Here is a 21,956-nt window from a genome sequence, read left to right as displayed (position 1 = left end):
ACAAAAAAGGGGGAATATAAACTAAATAAATATCTAAAAAAGATTTTTTTTGGGTAGTAGCCTCCACTGCCAGACCACCAACAAGCAGGTTACAGGTGAGCTGCCACTGTATGGGAAAGATTTATTTAAGACATTTTAATACCAATTAAGGCTTTATTTTTAGATTAATTAATACAACGCCTTTCAAGGCTTTTCTTTCCTGGCACGCTGTGGCAATATGCGCATTCATGAGCAGGTTCTAGTATTTCTTCCATCATGTTATATAGCCTCCTGAATAATATCTTTTTTTTCTTCTTATTTTTTTTAATGGCTGTTCCCCTTTAAGGTAGAATTTATGCAGAGCTGTTGTTTTATTTAATAGCATTAGATTGTAGGTGTAGCTAATTAAGTGACCATGCAGCTTGCATCCTCACTTACTCTGAAGGTCAAATTTTAGTAGTTACAGCTTAGATTGCAATAATGGATGCCATCTTGAGAGTGGAAGAAAAAACATTGGTCAAAGATGTCTTTTTAAAAAAACTGACACAGTAAGAGTAAGAGTTTTTATAATCATGCGTGTTTTATAATTATTTTATATATTTATCTATCTTATGTGAACTTTAACCTACTTATAGTCAAGTGTTTGACCTTGCAAGTTATGTTAGACATATGGCAACAATTGTGAAGGGATTACACTTAATGTCTCATGTGCACTCGAGGTATGACACTTCAATGTCTATGACAATATTTTCTGGACATATCCCTGTGGACATATTTGTGACTTATTAATGACTGATAGGTACCAGATGTGTTAACCGTGAGAAGCATTTATAGGCCATCGCTTTAGGTTTGTTGGTCTCACACTCCTGTCCATGCTGCTGTGCTGACCCCAGCGCACGTATTAAATGTTTCCAGATTGAAGCGTCAACCACTGTCTCATTGCTGATTAAGAGTCATAATAGAAAACTCATTCTTTCAGTCATATAAAATACCCACAGCTGTTAATTCATATTAAATTAAACTGACTGCAGTAAAATGCTATCGTCTATTCTTCGAATGGAACTTATGAATGGGTAGTGTGTGTGAGAGATGTTCATGTTTTTTTTTTGTTTTTTTTAATGAACTGATGTCGCTAGGCTATATGGACGGAGTTTATGTCCCATTTTGACCAAATAAATCAATAGCCCAGGTAAATAATATAACGTTACTTTTAAAATTGTTGAATCTACTATATGTTGCTACACTGGCGTAAATACCCATGTTACGTTCTACGCAAACAGAATAGGCAAAATCAAAATGTAAAATCAATATCTACACTTGAGGAATAATGGTTTCCATGTTACATGGTTGACTAATTAAGTTAAGATTAATCAAAGAAACTGCTTTCACCATAACTGACTATACAATTTTACTTAGATTTTTTCTGTGCATTAATTTCGTACTTTTTGTGTTTCCTGTTTTGACAGTGGAGGTGACGTCCACTCAGCTAATGTCCAGAAAGTTAAAGGTCTGCCGAACTAACGGTCCAGAAAGTTCCAGAAAGTTAACGGTTGGAATGTTCAAAATCTGCTGGTCCGTAGCATCAGGATATAAATGTATAACATTGGAATTGACCTAAAAGGAGCTATAGTGGTCATTCAAACAATGTCCATAAGCAGCATGTATATTTATATTGTATATTTAAATGTTTAAATAGAAATCAAAATGTTCAGAAAACTCCATCATTTTTCATTGCTGCATCTAAATTAGGACAAAAACATAAAGTTTAAACACAGCCCAATTTTTAATGTCTATTTTTGGGCTACACAAGGACTGGACAAGTCAGACAGTCTTAACATAGACCAATTTTCAAGGTCTTTTTGTGGGCTGAATTAGGACAAAAACAGAAAGTCTACACAAAGACAAATTTTAGCTTCTTTTTCTGGGCTAAATTAGGGCCACATATCAATGTATTGTAATTTATTGTATTACTTGTAATTTATTGTATTTCCTTTTGTGAGGTATTTCTATACACCCAGTAGAGTTTCTGTAGAGTTTCTTTTTTTTAATGGTGCGACTGAAAAAATAAAACTGAAAATAAAATAAAAGTCGGATGGTCTAAACACAGCCCGACTGTCAAAGTCCATTATTAAAGTACTTTTGGGGCTAAATGAAGCCGACCAGATGTAGCTAAAAAAAAATAAATCTAAATGGCATCTGGCGCTCAATGGGTAGTATAGAGCTTTAGAGAAAATAAAAATGACACTTACTCTTTGTAAATCTTACTGGACGGCAGTAGCTCAGCTGTCGTAGCGTGGAATCTGCCAGCTCACTTTTTAGCCATCTGTAGGTTATAGATGAAAATAACTTCTTGTAAATTTAAGATTATATTTTTTTTAAATAATAAATAACAATTCATTTTTAGTGAAAAACCAGACAATTAAATTTTAACTTTTCTAAATGTGTTTGGTTGTAGGTTGTACCAAACTGTGAGCCCTGAACTCAACAGTTTAGTGTTTATGCTCAAATATTAGCTTCCCCTTAGCTGAAAAGATATAAAGTAGCTACATTTTGCTTATGTAGCAAACTAGCATAATATACTTGCATAGTAAAATATGGAGAAAATATTTAATTATTATCCAGCATTGTGTATCACTAACTAGTTGATAACATAGTCCAGCATAGACCACATTGCAGACTGTGGACTGGTAGCTGGAGAGCTGCCAGATCACCTCCTTGACACACGCACGCACGCACGCACGCACGCACGCACGCACGCACACACACACACACACACACACACACACACACACACACGTCCGTAAACAGGATTGGACCCTCAAAAATACAGAATCATGACATCTATTCATGCAATATTCATGAAATATATATACAGTATGAATGGTATCTTATAGGATATGTACAGTATACTGACAATACCCAGAAGCTCCTGCAACAGATATTTTTCAGATATCTATGGATATGAGAAAGATAAAATTGTATACCACTGAATATTTCAGGGTAGCTGTAAGCTCCTTTGTCTTTGTAAGATTTTTGGGGTATGGGACATGTAACCTTGTATTTTAGATTATACTGTAGATAAATATTACAACATTAGCATCTTTGACAAATTAAGGTGAAGTGCATTAACAGGACTAGACGTGGCACCCTGACCACACTGTTTGTTACCATTAGCTCGTTGGATAATTTTCCCTTATCGAATTTGAAAAAACAAACAAAAAAGGGCTTGGTGCTCCTCCTCTGGGTGGTGCCCTGGACAGCTGCCTACACCCCAAATAGGAAGATCCACCACTGCTCATTGAAATTTTTCACGACCCATTGTCAAGAGTTAGTAAGTCTGACTGGACTTTAAAAGTTATGTGTGCTCAGCCATCATTCAACATCACAGCGTCATTCATATTCTGAAAGCATTTTTACAATCCAGAGAAATAACAACAGCACTAACTCCGCTGATGTCTCCACTGTTTGGTTGTAATTTCCATCAGTGAATTCCTCCTGTTTACAGCGGCTCTATAAAAACTCATGAATGACAGCGGTAACTACTCATTCCCGGGACGGCTTACATCAAAGCCTGACAGTTCACACACCCATATATAGAAACTAACAGAGACCTTAAAAGAGCTTGATGCAGTCAAATAAAAACAAATGGATGTAATAGACGGGCTGTTCCTGCTGGGATTCAGCTATTAGACAGGCGCAGTTCAGGTCCGCAGTGGTTTCTCAGTGGCATGTTTGAACTTGTCTTGTCAGTCTTTAATCTAATCTGTTTTCCTTTGGCCCAGTTTGTGGTTGTCAGTCCCAATTTTAAATAAAAGATAGAAGATATTAAATCGTGGTGGAACGTAGTTAAAAAGGAAACAGGAGATCATAGTAAATAGTCCACTGGTAAGTTAGGTATGACAAGCATGAAGAAAGGAATGATGAGAAACGTAATGGCCAAGAAAAATGCTTTTTTCTTTTTTTTAAAGGCTATGCTTTTAGACAGGGCCCTTCACTTTTGTTACAAAGCATTGCCATATTTTTCTCTGCATAGTGATGACAGAAAACAGCGCTGACAGAGAACATTTGGGAGAGGATACTAATGACAGGCTGGGACAGGTTTGACCCCTGCGTCTAAGAGAAATGATGGGAGGAATTCAATGAAATAAGCTCCTTTCTCACAACGGGACAGCAGCATTTCCAAGTGAATAGGTGTCGACGAGCGCTCCCCTACTGTCACTTCAAATATTTCATTTTTCAACATTGTGAAGCTAAAGGTGACAGGAATGTTTTCCAGCTCAAAAATCTGCAAAGAAAACATGACAGAAGGGGAAGTTTGTTAGATTAAAAAAGACTGTCTTTTTCTTGCACAGCAGCTCCATAAAGACTTTTAAGTGGTATTCTGCTTCAGTACAACAATTTGATCTTTTAAACCACTTAATGTGGTGGGCCTTCATGGGCTGTAAACTGCCACTGATGTGTTGAGTCATAATTAACGTTCTGTCTTTTTTCGGCTCTCTGTGTCCATTACTGAAAATGGGCAAATTGCTTCCAAGGAAGTCTAAAATGTGTTTGGCCAGGCAACTTTATTTTTCATATTTCCAGGGGAAACTGACGAGCTTTCAGCATTAGACCGGGGCCAAGGGAACAACATCATTACAGATACCAGGAACAACCAATTAGAGATCAGAGTTTGTACTACATGCCAGGTCACCGCAAGTTGTCTTTTCATATGTACATAAAAGTGAAAAATCACTTTAAGGCTTGCTGACCCATGTCTGTGCAGAGTTGGCCAGGGCTCAAGAAAGCATCAAGACACAAATTTGTGCTTACACGGTTGGCATCGAGCACTGGGGGAGGCTTAAAGTTTGTAAAGTTTCTCACAAGTATAGAAGTTGTTTACACCAAAGGGCTCCTGCTCAATATTTCTTCTCCAAAAATGAGAATTTCTCCACCCCTGACATGTATATCTGGCCCCAAGTAGTACTCAGTAACAAACCCCTCAACTTCAAATGCAGTTCTCCTGATGTCTCTGCTCGTATTTTGTTGCAGTGTCTGATAGCACTGCCAAATCCCCAAATTTCCCCCCAACTTGCTTTTGATGCTTTGAAACTGTCTTCAATCATTTTGAGCTTCAAAACAATGAGCTGCAGAGTAATTTGGGCTCCAACAAAATTAGGAAATCCATCTTTTAAGCTTCACTAATCAATATTTTTTTTTTTTTCAAAACAATGGCTTAAATGACCATGTGTAATATGAAAGCTTGTAGCGACAAGCGAAACAAAGAGAATTATCTATTACCTGTGGGTTTTAATAACTCTGTTCCCCCTAGTTTTTGTGCCCCGCAGCTTTACTGTTTTAGTTCACAGCAAAGCAGCCACAGCAGGGAGCAGCCAAGAAGCTCTGCTAAACCCACTGTCACAAACAAATAGTGGTAGAACAAGTATTCATACCACAGTACTCCAGTACAAAAGAATAAAGTAAAAGTATAGCCATTATAAAAGTTCTACATTCAAAAACTTACTTCAAGGAAACTTCACCTCCGAATGAATGTTTCTCTATCAATTACTCACCCCATGTTACATTCAGTTCATGAATAAAGCTTGTCTTTTTCTTGCATGCCTCCAGTGTGAACGAACACTCCGAAATTATCACATGGTGACTGTCAGTAAGCGGTAGCGTACGCAGGATACGCATGGGACATGTCCACCGCACTTACCATATCTGTTTCATCTGCCCCCTCCCCCCCACACTTTATTTTATAACCGTTCAATTCAGTTGTAACATGTCCTACCTCGTTTTTCCGAGCGGTTATGAAACGCACCACGAATGGGCGGCAAGCACACGCTGTCTTGTTGTGATCACATGACGCAATTGCGACGTGATAGATTGTAAATAAAGATGGACGACATGACAGCGCCTCCAAAGTGAATTTATTCAATCTTGATCTCCCCCTGGTGTCTGACTATGGTCTGACTGCCATACTGGTCCTAAGACCCGCTCCTCTGTGTTAGTGAATGATCATAGGCTGAATTAAAAACTCAAAGTACACGCCAAATACATTTTAACTTAAGGTGGATTCTGTCACTGAAGGTAGCTCTCATCACCCTGGTGTTTGTTCAAGTCTTTGTTTTCAATGAGTTATTAAATTATATAAAAGGGATTGACAGCTGTGACAGCCAATCCGTGCGCTCACATTCAATAGAGCTGTTCACGATTGGTCAGACGGGTGTTTGGGCGGGAACTCCCTAACCGCACCGATGCAGTTCTCCCAATGACATCACCCTGGCAAGATGGCAACGCTCGTGCCCGGCATATTTTAACCTCAGTTCAGCATAGCGGGGGTAAGTGGGGGCGCGCCGTCCATCTTTATTTACAGTCTATGCTCTGAACTGTCGGTTTTAATTCAAAAACCACAAATAATGTACGGAAAAGCAACCAGCAAGAGGCAAAAAACCTTGCACTCCTTCTTCAAACAATACCATGTAACTTGAGTAACGCTGTTGCCTGTTGATAACGTTAGCTAAAAGTTATTAACTGTTGCTGGCTAGCTAGCTTAATGCTAGGAATAAACCCACTCCTCCTTAATTTCTGCACAGAATTTGTGCTCACTATTGCTTTTCACATATTTTTTAATCTTTAATACTACAATATACTACAATAGAGAAAGTAGGGAGGACAAGGTGGACCAGAAGGCGACACTGGTGGTCGTGCAGGGGATGCAGGGCTCATTCACGGGTGAGGAGAAATCTAGAAATCTATATATAGCATAAAAGTGACTTTGAGATTAATTTACACAGCTATTTCACAATTACTGACCTTTTTTTTCCCCTTATACATCTGTATTATTGCAATAGACAGAGCAGGGAGAAAGCAGCACACAGCGGTCAGGACAGAGAGCAGTCTGCAGCACTGACCATCAGCCTGAGGCTTCACAGGTGAGGACAGATTATAACTGGTCACGTTGTCTATAGGATAAGAGTGACTCTGAGATTAATTTCCACAGCTGTTGTCACTTGGCACTTAATTATCTGGCTGCTTACCCTGCAGATGCTTGGGGGTCATTCTGTGTCACTCAACCAGAGCTTGGCAGCTCAAACTTTTGATTATGATAGTGTATGATTTTGATAATTTGAAAGAATTTGACTTTGGTGCCTAATCCCAACCATCGTGACAGTCTTCGTGTATGTTGTGTTTTACTGCTGTAAATGTGCTAAATTCAACTCCTCCCTCTGGGGTAGTTTCATCTATCGCAATGCATCAAATCTATAAAATCATCATATTTGTATCTTGGCCAGTCTGTGAGAACCATGTATCTGAAAAAGAGGTCAACTTTTCACAAGCTCAGAAAATCAGCCCAGTCTTACTGTAAAAAATAAATAAATTAAATACATAACCAAAATTGTAGTGTAGTGGAATAGAAATATTAATTGGAAAACATGTAACTAATTAACCCTTTGATACCTGAGCAAACTGGCCTGACTTCTTTCAAAATCATGGGAAGATGCTGATGAGCAATTTAACAAGAACAGCAAGAAATCATTTCTAAATATTTTCTAGTCTTTTTTTCTGTGACATAATTTTCAATATATAACATAATTATAAATATATTTTTTGGACATTTTTCACTCATTTTTTGGTAATATATAATCCCCTCAGCTAGTTGTCAGATTATTTCCCTTGTCACCTTTTCAGTTTTTTTTGCAGTTTGCAGGACATTTCTTGCTAAGTTTCTCATTATGTTTATTTCCATATTTTTGGAAAAAAAACAAATAAAAACATTTTTTCAGGTTTTAGAGGTTTAAATGCTAGTAAAAGGCATTTGAATGTATTGTTTTGTAAGTACTGTACTTTAAATGTACTGTGCAAGCAAAACAAATGAGTGTTATATTAATAGACTGACTGAGATATGAAAAAAAAAAAATGGTATTAGGGTTGTTATTGAGCCCAGTGAAAAAAAAAGTTGTTAATCCCAGAACAGGGATCACAGCTTACTAATGATACTGTGGTATATAAATAATAGAAATAAAAACCAATGCAAACAAGAGTGCCTCAGTTAAAGTATTCTGTTGAAAAATAGGGCCACTGCTGAGTCGATCACCTTGCCAGAAAATCTTTAAGGCATCATCACTCAGCCCGGGCAGAGGCCCATTAAATCAGCTGGGTGGGATCTCCCCTCTGTCCACAGGCTGCCATGTGAAACACCACTGAGCATTAAACACCTGTTTCTTGCAGTAACCAGTTTACGCCAAAAGCCATCGCAGTTAAGACCAAAGTACTTTAACCGTCACCTTCTTGGGGGAAAAAAAAAAAAAAGAAAGAGAGAGACAAGGAAGCAGAGAGAGATGGGATCGGACAAAAGGGATGGTTTGTTAGTGAGGAGGAGAAATAGATAGTGGAATGAGGTGGAGGAAGAAATGGGATTGTGGGAAAGAAGAGGTCAGTGAGGAATGGACACAAACAGGAGATAGAGGGTTGGAGATCATGTGGGATAAGATAGAGCGAGTAAAATGGGGTACAGCTGGAAAACACTACAGGAAGTGCTCAGAAGGAGACTTGCTTTAGGGTCTTAGAGTGGTACAGTATAATGGAATGCCATCCATCTATACCATCCTTCAGGGATCTCATTAAAATGTATCAGTGGATGCAGGCTGGGACTCATTTGGACCATACATTAAATTCATCATGGCGGGATAGAGTGAGAACCGGCAGCTGTCTTGCTTTGAGGTCCTCCGTCTCATTATTTATGCCCGATCCATGAATTGAAGTGAGAAAAACATTGTTGTTGACAACGTGGCGCCATAGCTTGACTAAATATTGGTTTTTCAGCGTGTGAGCTGTCATTATTATGTGACCCCGTTTAAACATTTTTGATCTGCAGGGTGAAGCAGCCGTATAGTCATTTGTCTTTTAACTCCTATTTTCCATCCTGTCTGTGAGTCCTCTGAAAAACACAATTTCCGTTCTTGACAACAACCCCTCATTTGTTTTGCAGCAGGCAATTTGTGGTAAAGACGCGAAACAAAGCAGTGTGTGAGTGTGTACAATTTACGCAAATTGCAGCAGCTCAAGTGTATCATTTTCTGACATAGATTACAGTACAGATACTTGCATTCAGATGAATAGCAGCAGATTGTGTCACATGTCTCCCTTGTTTGGAAACTATACACTCTCCGAACATGGCGAACTGGTGTCTGTGTGACTCGTGGCTGGCGGGTGCTACACGTATGTCCGCGCTTATGGTGTCTGAGCTGAAACACAGCAGTGGGGGGAAGTGGGGCACGGTGGCGTGCAACACTCAGCTCAGCAGGCAGATTGGGGAACAGCTGCTAAGAGCAATTTGTTAGACAAGTCAGACTGTCGAGCTCTGGCGAGAAGGGCAACGGGACCGCTGTACCTACTGACTCTCGCTGAGGATTCAGTCTCTCCGCCGCAGAGCCGCTGGACTCAAAAGGCAGTCAGATGGTGGCGGTTAGGCCTAGCGAGAGGCTGGCAGCTGGGGATGTGGCGCGGCAGCATCACGGGTGCTGGACTGTGTTCACTTCCCACCAAGGGATGCCCACTGTTGGTGCCAAGAGCAGGGGAAAGTCAGTTGGGCATGCTTCAGTAAACAGCCAGCTTGATTCAGATGCACAAAGGGAGGAGCGTTGTGTGTTGTCCTGGAGGATCTTTCTTCAAACAGAATCTGTGATTGTTTTAATGTGTCACTGGTGGGATGAATGTTCTCTCTCTTTTATTAGCTGTGTTGGATGCTGGGTAAGCATTTGGCACTTCAGAGTCCGTGCCATGTATGTGTTGCACTGCTAAATTACAGAAGATAGCTGGTTGGTGAGCAGACATGCGATTGTGTAACGAATCAGTTTCATTTCTAAAGCCTTACATCTGCACGTTGTTTACTCTCAACTTCTTGCTGATGCTGAGTAAACAGCCAGCTTTGCAAACACGCACAACTCCAAGATGCGCTTGTTTCCCTCCCATAACGGATTCGGAATATAAATCATGCACCCAAAAACATTTTGGAACAAATGCGGGTGATTAATTCCTTTCATTTCGCTAGATTCCAACATGCACAACACATATTGCTTTGCTGTTGCCAGAAACTTATAGTTGACTGCTGATATCTGCCTCATTTCCACAGTTTAGAATCACTGCTTTTCCAAAATTAAAAATTAATATGCATTTTTCTGTCTGTGCTTCCAGTGACTTGTGTCAAAATAGATAGATGACTTAAGCTATTCAATTTAAAAAAGATTTATGCAAATTATCTTTAAACGCAATTGAGTGTTTGTTTTTTTTTTGTTTTTTTTTTAAATGCTCATATTGTGATCTAATTGTGATGAGTCACCCTAAAAGCGCCACTTAGTAGTGAAAGTTTGTTTTATGGTTAATGGAGCAGTGGTGTCTCTAAGGGGGGAGTCAGGGGGCCCATGGACAATCAAGGTCTAAATTACTGTCTTTTAGAGGCTGCAGCACGCTCAGAAACAGACTAAACTACACTCAGAATTCAAATTTAAATTCGGCAAGGGAACAACTGGCCATTTCCAAAGGGGTTAGGTACTTGTTTTTTGAGGTACTTGTACTGTGAGTGAGTATTTTTTCAAGCAACTGTATACTTTTCCACCACTTCATAAGGAAATATTGCACTTTTTACTAAACTGCCTTTATCTGACAGCTTTAGTTTCTCTGCATTTTACAAATTCAGATTTTTGTACAAAATAAATGATGAAATGATATTTTGTGATAAATTAAGTAACCAAATCATTTATGCAAGTACAGCTGAAATGACTAGTTGATTAATCAATCAGCCAGTTGACAGAAAATTAGTTGCCAATTAATCTGCTAAACATTTGTCTTTTTTTGTAATTTATTTAAAATAATTTTTGAGTTTTGGGGGGGAATATTTTTATTAATCCTTTGTTTTAGATTTTTCTGCATTGTGTACTTTTACTTTTTATACTTTAAGTACATTTTCCTGATTTTTGTTCCTTACAATCCATGGACGAATTAAAGCTATATATTTGTATATGAAAAAAGCCAAGCAGTATATTTGATGAACAAGGATTTGCCTAACATTTATAGATACATAACACGTTAAAACTGGATTGCCATAGAACTCAAAATGTTAACTGTACCTAAATTAGTCTATGTACTTAAGATAATTAGTATTGATAGTATAAAATTAGAAAAAAAATCTAGGGGAGCCACTGGGAGGTTGGATTCACTCTATTAAAAGCAGTGATTTGAAAATTACACACTCACAATGCTCTTAAACAAAAAAAAAGTGTTTTTGCCTGTTCTCTACACCTCACTATAATACACTCACATATTCCCATGCTGACTTTGCAGTGAAAGCTTGACATGCACAGATTTCAGAGAGGCTGTGCTGCACCCGCAAAACACAGTGAGATAAAATGATGGAGTGACCGAAGGGAGTAAAAAATAAGCATAGCCTCACAGAAGGACATCTGGGTGTTTTTATTATGCCTCGGCTGACCTGACTGAGCTGTACTTTTGTATGCAAAGTTAGCACAAAGTGCAGCTCCAAATCGGTGCACAGTTGCCACTGGATAAAAGTGTTGAGGAGTTAAATGGTGAATAGGGTAGTAAATGAGGAAAATGGGAGTCAGCATGGCAATTTATGTTCCGAGTTTTCTGTATTATGTGTTGTTGACAATCACAAGGTGTGTAGCTGTTGGTTTCTTTCATTTGCCATAATGCATCTCTCTTCAGGCCACTCACAGGAATAAAGAATCCAATAGTCCCTCATCAACAACGTAGAGAAATGTGTGCTTTAGCCTCGGAGATCACTCTTGAGAAATTATGAAAATAAATCACAAAAGGTTTTGTGAAGTGCTGTTGATAGTCAGCACTGTTTATCAGGGCTTTAAGAGATATTTTTATTGTGTGAACTTGCTCAGAGAAGCGGTGAATTTCCTGATTTAGCTTTTTTTTTTTTTTTTTAATGCATTTTCTTCCCCCTTAGCATCCTGCCTGCAGGTTCAGAGGACCTTTTGAGGTGATATTGATTTTGATTGGTTTCAAAGATGGTCTAGCGAGTCTGAAAGGATCCCTGAGAGACTCTTTGACACCCAGGTCCAATGCTTTACCCCTTCCCATTCAGGGTATTAGAAGGTTCAATGTTCCCACAGCAGTAATAGGGGAGCCATTTATCCTCTGTCAGCAAGGTAATTGAAGCAGGTTAAAGGGAAAACGCTTTGTTCTGCAGCCAGGCATGCTGAGTTGTGTTATGACAGACGAGTGATCATGCTTTTATGGAGTGCTTTTGATTTGCACATGTGTATTCCTCAGTAGTACCAACATATAGTACGACATTCAGTGACTACATTTCCTGAGTGTTTTGTATCATCCTGTGACCTGTGTCCTCATATGAGGACATTGCATTTTGGGTTTGCTGCACTTTGTACTATTTTCTGCTTAACTTAGACCTGTTGTCATCGTTGTTGTTGATGGACACATTTATGTGCCATCTAGTGGCAGCAAAAGCACAACACACTTAGCTATGTAAAAAAACAAGAGTAGCTAAATCTGCCAAGTCAGTAAACAGACAATTTTGACACTAAAGTGGACCGGGTATGAAATCTGGTCAAATTTTACGGTTGAAATTTGTTTGTTTATGTTTAATATTGTTTGTAGTGTGATATGGCACACAAATGTGAACAATTTTAGGAAAAGTAACAAGCTCAAATGCTGTTAATTAGGAAGTATTCATTACAGGACAATGGGACTTATTGTATCGTGCAGTTTCACACAGGCTAGTTAGGTGTGACAGACTTCCAACGGACAAAAAGGACAGTCTTACACTGGAGTATAAGGCAAGCAAATTCATTCAGAGTAACAAAATGAATGATACTTTTACGCATGTTGCATTATTTGCTATGCAATGTTCAGATGTCGAAATGACCAGTTTTGGACAGTTCTAGGCCTGCACAGTGACCACTAACACATAGCACACACAAAACCATGTGAAATTTTGCTTTTACACAAAAGAGTTTAGGCACTAAAATAATAATCAGTCTTATACATTATTCCACACTTGTGACTGTTAAAAATAAACCCTTTGTCCCCATATGCAGCCCATTCTCATTCTGACGTCAGTGAATACCAGGGCTTTGTCGAGAATTTCGGTGAAAGATACCAAAACCAAACGTCACCAGCAGTCAGTTTGTAATAGCCAGATAGAACCTTTTGTGGTGTTATGATAAGCTGCCGGTCTGCCGGATGGCACTTGGCACGGCAGTGTGTTACATGGATTGGTGGCATCGGATGATAACACAGCCAGACAGAACCTGTCGTGGCAATATGATACACCACTGAACGGTATCAGGCTTAAACGAGGCCAGTAACAACGTAGTAGAAACTGCTGCAGGGTCCCTGTAATCCAGGCAAAAGGGGCAGTTAATGGGTCCAACAAGGCTCAGACTTTCATCCCAGTGAGGAAGAGCCCGATGATCATTTCTCATATGAATGTAGAGCCAAACCAGGATGTTTTTTTTCCTCTAAACCTGAACACCTGTGCCTTTGATCAATTGAAATTGAAACTGATTTGAAATTACTATTTGTACAGCCCTTTGGGGCATGCTTTGTGATTGGACTACAATGAACTTTGTCTTGATTAATCTGTAAAGCACTTTGGGTTGCCTTTGGGTATGAAATGTGCTATAAATAAATTTGCCTTGCCTTTGTTGCCTAATCTTAACCATGTGCTTTTGGTGACATCCTGGTGTTGGTCCTGGCATCCCACAATGTCCACAGCAGATGCAGGAGGATACCTAGAGCGTAATATGTAAAGGCAAAAGCCCGCTGACAGACTGTCGATATAAGAAGACTTGGGATGAGAATGTTTTGCTTTGTGAGGACATCATTTTTTTCTGAAACTATTTCAAGACAATGCTTGGTTTTCATACTTATGTGGTCCTTTTTATTCCAAATAGCTTGGAGAAATGCATATCAAACAAATGCTGGGGTCTCAGGCGGCTATTGGCCGTTTGTCCCAATTCGCACATGTTTCCAGTGGTTAACAAGCATGTGTCTCCGTCAGCCACCTCATCTCCATCCCCCGGGCCTTGACATGGCAGCTCACCTCAAACACTTTCCCATCACTTCTCCCTCCTGACTCCTCCCCTGCTCTTGGGCAGCGCTGGCAGCTGTCAGATACAGAGTGGCATGCAGCGAGGCATCAGGCGTCCTGGCATTTGCCCTCTCTCTGTGACAGCAGCTGACTGACAATGGCTGCCAGCCTGACAGTCTCTTATCCATCTTTCCCCATGGCCTGGGTTCCAAATGTTATCATTACCGCAAGGAGGGATGTCATCATTTTCTTGCCTTGGAACATGGAAGCACTCACAGCGAAAGTGGCAGCAGTGCAGTGGCATTCAGCGTTGTGTGAATGACAAGATATTATAGCAGCTGTAGCGACAATGGTTCATGCACACCAGGGGCCATAAAAGTGATTCATACGCTGTCTCCCTCTGTTTCTAAGATAAATGTAGAATTATATGACTCAACCTTCGATGCCCTTTGGTTGGGGAAATGAGCTCATGCCTGTAGACGGATTTTAGCGCCAAAAAAAAAAAAAAAGGGGAGACAAAAAGCTGGAATACATAGGTGAGAGAGACGAAGTGGGGAAATAATGGGCAGAAAAATCTTTAAGGGGAATTGCTTTCTCTCTGAGAGGCAGGATAACCGAGGCCAACCCTTGTGTGCCAGCCAATCAGGAATTAATTCAGTTGTCAATATGGCTTTAATCACTTCAGCGGGGCCTGTGTCGCATTTCTCTTCCTGAAACGCCAAAATTACAAATGAACCCAAGGAATGGGTCTCAGCATATCATTTTAGAGAAAGGGATTTTATTTCAGCATCGACAGAGCAATGAGGACAGACGGAGGATGCACGCTGAATGCTTGGGGAAGACCTCAAAGTGATTACTTTGTGAATAAAGGGGTTGAAAATGGTGACCCACCGCCACAAATAAAGTAGTTCAGCTGATAGCTTCCACTCTGGGACAGGCCCATATCAGATTAATGGCAAAGAGAGAGACAACAACTCTGATTATTATTTCCTCTGCCCTACACTCCATTTGTCCACTTGCGTCTCTTGGGGTGCGAGTCTTGCAGAATAGACTACCAATGTCCCCTGATTACCTGCTTTCAATTTGCTCTGCTCCCCATTGTGCTGAAGCTGCATGAGTCAAACACACATGGGATTGCAGAGGACCTTGTCTTTTGTTGACTGCAACCCGATGAAAATTGCCACCTGAAGAGAAGAGCTAAGGATGTGGCACTCGATTGGGGAGTGCCGTTCAGTGTTAAATTCACTGGTGTGGAAGGGCTTGCAGCTTTGTCTTGTTTCGTGGACACTTTATGTGTGCTGCCTTAGTGTAGCATGGTTATTTTAACAGTCCCCTCAATCACAACACAGCAGGGAAGGCAGGGAAGGACACTTGTCGTGCTATAAGACAGTTTACGCCGGGTGAAATATTGCTCTGCTACCTTGCTTACACATAGATAAATGTACAAGTATGCACACACACGCCCAGATACTTCAACTCTCGCTGACATTGACTGACATTCACACACCCAGGCTTACACACACACACACACACACACACACACACACACACACACACACTCCTTTACTCCACCTTTCTTACTCTTGCTCACTCTCTCAAATATCCACACACACTGGCTCTCAGGCTGTGTTTGCTATGAGGAGAGAGAGAGCAAAAAAAGATGAAAAATGAGCCAAATAATGTTAGACCGAAGGCAGCACCTATCAAATGCATCAATGGGTCCAAGGTGTGCAAGGACGGGCTGGAGGTTTTATGACTGCTGCCGAACATAAATACTAGCTGGATGTCTGTGGCGGGGAGATCTCTGCGGGGCAAAGAAACGCACATTTTGCAGAAAATAAATGTAAATGCTCCGAAGCCCAATTCGGGTTCTATCAGGTTTTTATCTGCATTGAAAGCTCTCACTGAATCATCCTCTTTTAAAGCGGTATCCATCTGTGAACATGCTGTACACACAAACCAAACATGACATACACACATTGCTGGGTTAACCTGCTGGGGTACCCCACTGAGCTTCTGGTTCCTTCCAGGAAGACCCCCTACTATTCTCACTATCTTTGCAATGTGTGCAGGCTTTCTTTGCTGGAATATTACCTGTGGTCATTTGATTTACCACATTTATTCAGGATTATGCAAAATATAAGAAACAATGGAGGTCTAACGGTTCTGTGTGCAACATTCAGAGCTATGCTATGTATAAATACAGTGGAGTAATGACATTCTGAGAGGAGGATGAAGTCATGTTCCCTCTCTGTGTGTTGTAATCTGAGCTTTTTTTGTTAAGACCCAGATTCACCAAGCAGACATCAAAGAGCTAGTGGCAACAAAGGCCAACTGGTGCGTTTGCTCCTGTCGTCTGTGTCTTTGCCAAAAGGTTGCTCTTGAATACGCCACAAAGATTACAGCCAATAGCAAACTAGCAAGTATGCTCTGCGCCTGTGTGAGAGGAAATAACCTTCCAAACCAGCAGGGGGCAGAAGTCTGTATTTGTCATTCAAGAAAAGAAATTGGAAGACTGGTAGGACAGATTAGAGACATTAGTTAGCAAGTTAACAACACAACCTGACGTTGTGTACCATGTGTTAGTGAACAATTATACAAACAATCACTGACTCTCTGCCAAAGAGCTCAGTGGCTAAAATAGTAACTATACCAAACACAATAAGTCTGTTTCGATTTCATGCCCTTTTGACTTTGGCCGCTTTCACACAGAGATCATGCTATAGGGCTGCAATGAAGTCCCCCCTTCATAACCCCCCTGAACTTTTATACAGAGCCAACCAATGGCGGTGTCATTCTTGTGATCAAAAGGGGCATGGCGGTCATGAGGTTTAACACAAGTGGCCACTCTGCCATGGCATAAAATCATATACGTTGGCAGCACTCTATGAACAATAACAAAGGTATAACACCTAAATCCCAATCATTTACCTTCTCTATTTTATGGCAGCTGATCTTGTCCTCTGCTTGGACAGTAAGGAACTCCTGAACCCCATTTTTTTCGCAGTTTGTGGACATTTATGGCCGCCATTCTACTTTGAATTAGCCATTATGCTAACAGCTGCTTTTTGAAACTCCCGAGCATGGTCAAGTCTCTTTGGCTTTATGTTTTTCACAGACCTCATTTTGGGGCTGTTACTACCTCCATTTCAGGCTCAGAGGTGAGAACAATCAATCGCCCCTTTCCGCAATCGGAAGTTGTCAACAGAAGGCAAGGAGGCAAAATGCCATGATATTCCTGCCTTGAACAGGAAGTGTAAATGCAGTTTTTGTTTTCCTTCCTCACCTCTATTTCCCTTTTTGTGCAAAAAGCCCAACTGCCAATCAGAATGATTTCATTCACGGACGGGCTCCGCCTGCTCTGATGCTGATTCAACATGTTGAATTGTTAGAAAAAAGCAGACGAGAGTTGACCAGTACCAACTGTGTGAGTAGCACCCTAAAAACCTGGGTGACAGACGCTCACCAACAACCTGACATGAGCGATGGACGACCATCTGCTTGGTGTTTCAGATCGCTTAGTTGTTGTGGTAGACAATCTGGCTGCATGTTAGTGCATGTGAATCCTAATCGCAACTTATCTGCACTTCGCTTATACGGCAGTTGCTGCTAATGTGACAGCGTCATTGCAGAAGCGTGGCGCCCAGTCTCTAGTTCACTCCCAAGTGAGCACTGTCAGCACTGTTGCCTTTGTTAGAGCTGTTCATTGGGTTCAGCATCGTTAGCTGCTGGCTGCCAGCTCAGCCACCTCCATGTCGAGAACCATGTGCAGACAATGCTGCCTCAGACTCTGAATCGTAGATATGCTTTATACAGCTCCTTTAATCCCTCAGATGTTGACACAGGCACTAGAGGTCTACATGAGTCGTGTACATGAATTAATTTCTTTTTTAAAAGAGAGGCCAAATCTGTAGGAGAGCCAAGTATAATCAGACCTCCTCTGAATGGGCCCAAGGAAAATTAGTCCTGATCCAAAATGCTGTCAATACAAACCAAATACTGAGAGAACACCAGCACCGGCAGCAGCATGATGATCTATCAATTAACAAGCAGAAATATAATAACAATGTCTTGAAAACTAAATGTTTTTTGCTTTAAAGATTAATTTATAGAAACAATTGAAAGCATTTTTTTTTCTCCTCCTGCAGTGACAACAATAATGTGATCTGCTTCTAAAACACAGTTCACCGAACAGTGAAGTAATTGAGATCTCTAAGTTTTATTTTAGGTTTAAGAATAAATAAAAATCTGCCACAATAATGACAATATTTCACCCTGCTTTCAGTGCAAATTAATTAATTTCAACTGTTTTCTAAAATACACTTTTTAATCATTCTAGTGCAGCAACCTCATTTAATCCCCCTTGTTTCAAGAGACAGATAAGCATTTCTGACCCAATTTTAAGAAGCTGATTTTGAAATATTCTTACTTTGCCACAAATTTCGGTTTTCAGAACTCAACTATTGACAGAAAATATCTCCATAAGTTTGAGGACTTTGTAAATTAAATTGCCCAACACAACATAATGCTTCGTTGACACCTCCACCAACAAAACTGCCACTCACACATTAATGCATCAGTCATAAAAGTCCTATAACCATTCTGTAAAATCAGTACTTTCACTTTTGATACTTAAAGTTTGATACTTAAAATGTTGCTGATATTTCTGTACTTAAGTTTAGTATTAGGGGTTAGTAATTCAGCCTATATTGTACAAACTGTATCTCTATAATATGTTTACAAGTAAAAAAAAAACCCCAAAAAATCCAAATACAATGATTATTCAGTAAATGCATTAGTCAGAGAATAAATTATTATATATATTTTTAAAAAAGAAAAAGTTTTTTCTTGAAATTATATATATTTTGAATTACTATATTTTAAAGTGGGTTATCTGCTCAGGTTTGCTGGACATTTTGGTGTAATTTATCTGGTCACAGCCTTGTCTTTCATCCTAAACCAGCATCCCGGTTTGAGGCCATGATATGACTCACTTCAGCAGTCATCTCCATCCAACAGGGGGAGCTGCTGCTCATCCTCAGCCTTTTCTGACATCTTGGGGCCACTGCACTCACACACACGCTATACATGTACCGCCTTGCTACTGTTTGGCATCAATTCTCCCAGATATTGATCTGTGCAGGCCGTACCCTTGGGCAAGGTGATTTCAACCCCCCCCCCAACACGCACGCACACACACACACACACACACACACACACACACACACACACACACACACACACACACACACTTCTCCAGCTCCCCAATCACAGCCCAGTGTCACATTCACTGTGCTTTGGGGGTGAGGAGGAATCCCGCTGGATTTGTCTTTGACTGCTTGTCAGTATTGCTATTGCCAGTGCGTGATTGATGTATTAGGTCACTTGTGCATACACATAGGAGACACACATACACGGGCCTAATCTCTCTCTCACACACAAGTGTAGACATGTGCATACGCGTTCAATCATGGGCAATTTTCCACTGAAAATAACCCTAATCATGGCTCATGTGAACATATTGATCAAAGGATTGCTGCCATGCCTTCTCGTCAGTTTCCTTCACTAACGCCTGGTTTAAGGGATCCTCAGGGGGGACACTTTATGTCCCTGTGTGTGTGGAGACATTTTATTAAAACATCATTTAACCCTTTGCCATATCAACAGCTCAACAGCTACTGTTCACAAGGGATAAAAAACAAACTATTGATTAGACACCCCACAAAGCACCTGATAACCTCCTTTTACTTCGCTAACATGTCGTGATAGAATTAGTCTCATTCTTGCATCTTAAAAAGGAAAGAAAAAATATTTTGTTAGAGCAGACATTTATCCTGTATCCAAAACAGTCATATCCTAACACCTGAATATATTGTCTGACTTTTGATACATAATGTAAAATCACACTTAAATTAGTCTCATTCTGTCTGAAATGGCACCTTTTCTACGTAGCTGTGAAAAGAAGAATTTTTTGCAGCACCGTGAAGTGCGGGTGCATCGCGCACCAATTATCATGTTGAGAAACACTTCAGAAAGACTTCAGGAACTAAATGCACGTCTGATGTATGAGCTACACCAAGAAGCAGGAAATGTGAAGTTATAAATAAGGATCTTGTGAGCTAATATGCTGACTCATTTGATAATAGCAGCCTGTATGAGTGCAACAAATAAATCATCAAACAACAGCTCGGGGGGCAACTTCCAAAAGTTAGGTTATCAAAGGCTTTATATCCCGCTTTCGGATGACTTTTTATTTGAGATAAACCACTTACACACTATGCACCATCTGCTTCTTTTAATGACCTGTAAAGTATTAACAAGTAGGCATGAATGAAAGAGAAAGAAAGAATTTAATGGCAGTATTTTAGATGCATGCTGAATTGAAGTGATGTCTGGATCTCACACCGCTCTCCATACAAAGACTTTTACTATTCTGTTGCCTAAATCATATAAGCCTCTTATGAGGAAAGGAGTATTGTTCTTAATGTGTTGCACTCCAAGCAAAAAAAAAAGCAAGCACTCCAGCCTGCCTAATGGAGTGATAACTGCTGTAAGCATAGCCATAAAAACTGTATGTCTGTTGTAATTAATGTTGTTGATTTTTTTGGACACAAAAGGGATTGTATAAGGAACATATTTTACTCTTTACTATTTTCAAGCAGCAACCTCTTGGATTGAAAACATTAGGCCAGCACGGAAGTGTCAGAAATTCCAGTTCCTCTAATAGCCATTTGAGGCTGGCTCCAGGAGCCAGTCAGTCCCCATAAGAGTGCCCTATGGATGATGTTTTTCTTTAGGCCAAAGCGGATGTTAGGTGAATCCTGGTTTCTGGTTCCCTCATCAAAAAGCCTGTGGGATTTTTCCATTAGATTTTGGATTGTTTCAGAAATGTATGATACTTATCATGATATGATGATATTCTGATCTTATTTTATTTTTACATGGAGGTTTTATTATGTCTTTTTGTCGATGTGTTTTGATGTGAAGCACTTGGTGCTTATAATTTTTCTCTTGTAAAGCACGTTGGGCTGCATTTCTTGTATGATGATAGTGGTCACCCAAATTCCACTCAAACTGGGTTAAACAAATATGTTTATTGCTGGATACACTGGATTACAGCCTACAGTGGCAGCAGCCAGGTGCAGTGATTTGTGTGATGTTGATGATGGGGTTGTTGAGAGGGACATGAGGGGTGGTGTAGATTGCTTGGAGTGGGGTCAGCATGACGGTAATGACAGTGGGAGGCTCTAAATCTGGAGGGTGACGGCGTGGAGAGAGAAGAGGCAAACATTGGAAGTTTGTGGCTTGTGCATGGGTGATAATGCGTTGTGTTTGTGTGTGTGTGTGTGTGTGTGTGTGTGTGTGTGCGAGCGTGTGTGTGTGCTGATGTGTGCAAATGTAGAGGCAGAGAGCTCACATGCAGACAGATGGAGGCAAGGTAATTGTGTTTCACCCTGCCTAGTCTCTTCTCTGATGAGTTACTACACACGATGTCTGACCAGCGGGTGTGTGGAGGGAACCATTGGAATTAGAGAAGTAGCAGGATACCATTTAAACATCACAGTGTGTCTGGAAAGGACGGGAGTGGTTTAAGCCTCCTGTTGTTGTTGTGGCCTGTTAGGCCTCATTTTGCCATTTTGCAGGCACAGTGTGAGTCATTCCTTTGTGTACATACAAGTGCATGTTGTTCAACAATAGTAACCACGACTTAAGGTGCAACACAGCCTAATTCCAACACGTTCTCATCCTGTCCCATATTGCCGCTCTGCAGTGTACTTCCGACATATTTCATTCAGGGTGCACATGGTTATGTTTAGGCAACAAAAGCACATCTAAAAAAGGCGGATTTCTACATGGAAACATGCTCTCATCCTATGTCGTCACATATTGCCACTTTGCAGGGGATATT

General features: G+C 40.3%; 1 protein-coding gene and 1 long non-coding RNA gene across 2 annotated transcripts in view; both read left to right on the top strand.

Moving 5' to 3' along the window:
* The window catches only part of alk (ALK receptor tyrosine kinase), a 459,469-nt gene that overhangs the window by 136,635 nt on the left and 300,878 nt on the right, over nt 1-21,956 (top strand). The gene's annotated exons all lie outside the window — the stretch shown is intronic.
* LOC148187487 (uncharacterized) overlaps nt 6,231-21,956 on the top strand; it is a 31,086-nt gene continuing 15,360 nt past the window's right edge. The window contains exons 1-3 of the long non-coding RNA XR_015778613.1: nt 6,231-6,302; nt 6,623-6,696; nt 6,816-6,896. This is a non-coding gene — a long non-coding RNA (uncharacterized LOC148187487). The remainder of the gene's footprint in view (nt 6,303-6,622; nt 6,697-6,815; nt 6,897-21,956) is intronic.

The sequence above is a fragment of the Plectropomus leopardus genome, chromosome 14 (genome assembly GCF_026936395.1).
Source record: "Plectropomus leopardus strain MGB_pleo_1.0 chromosome 14, ASM2693639v1, whole genome shotgun sequence".
NCBI classification, from domain to species: domain Eukaryota; kingdom Metazoa; phylum Chordata; class Actinopteri; order Perciformes; family Serranidae; genus Plectropomus; species Plectropomus leopardus.
Note: the sequence above shows the minus strand (reverse complement) of the source record. Positions and strands in the feature narration are given on the sequence as shown.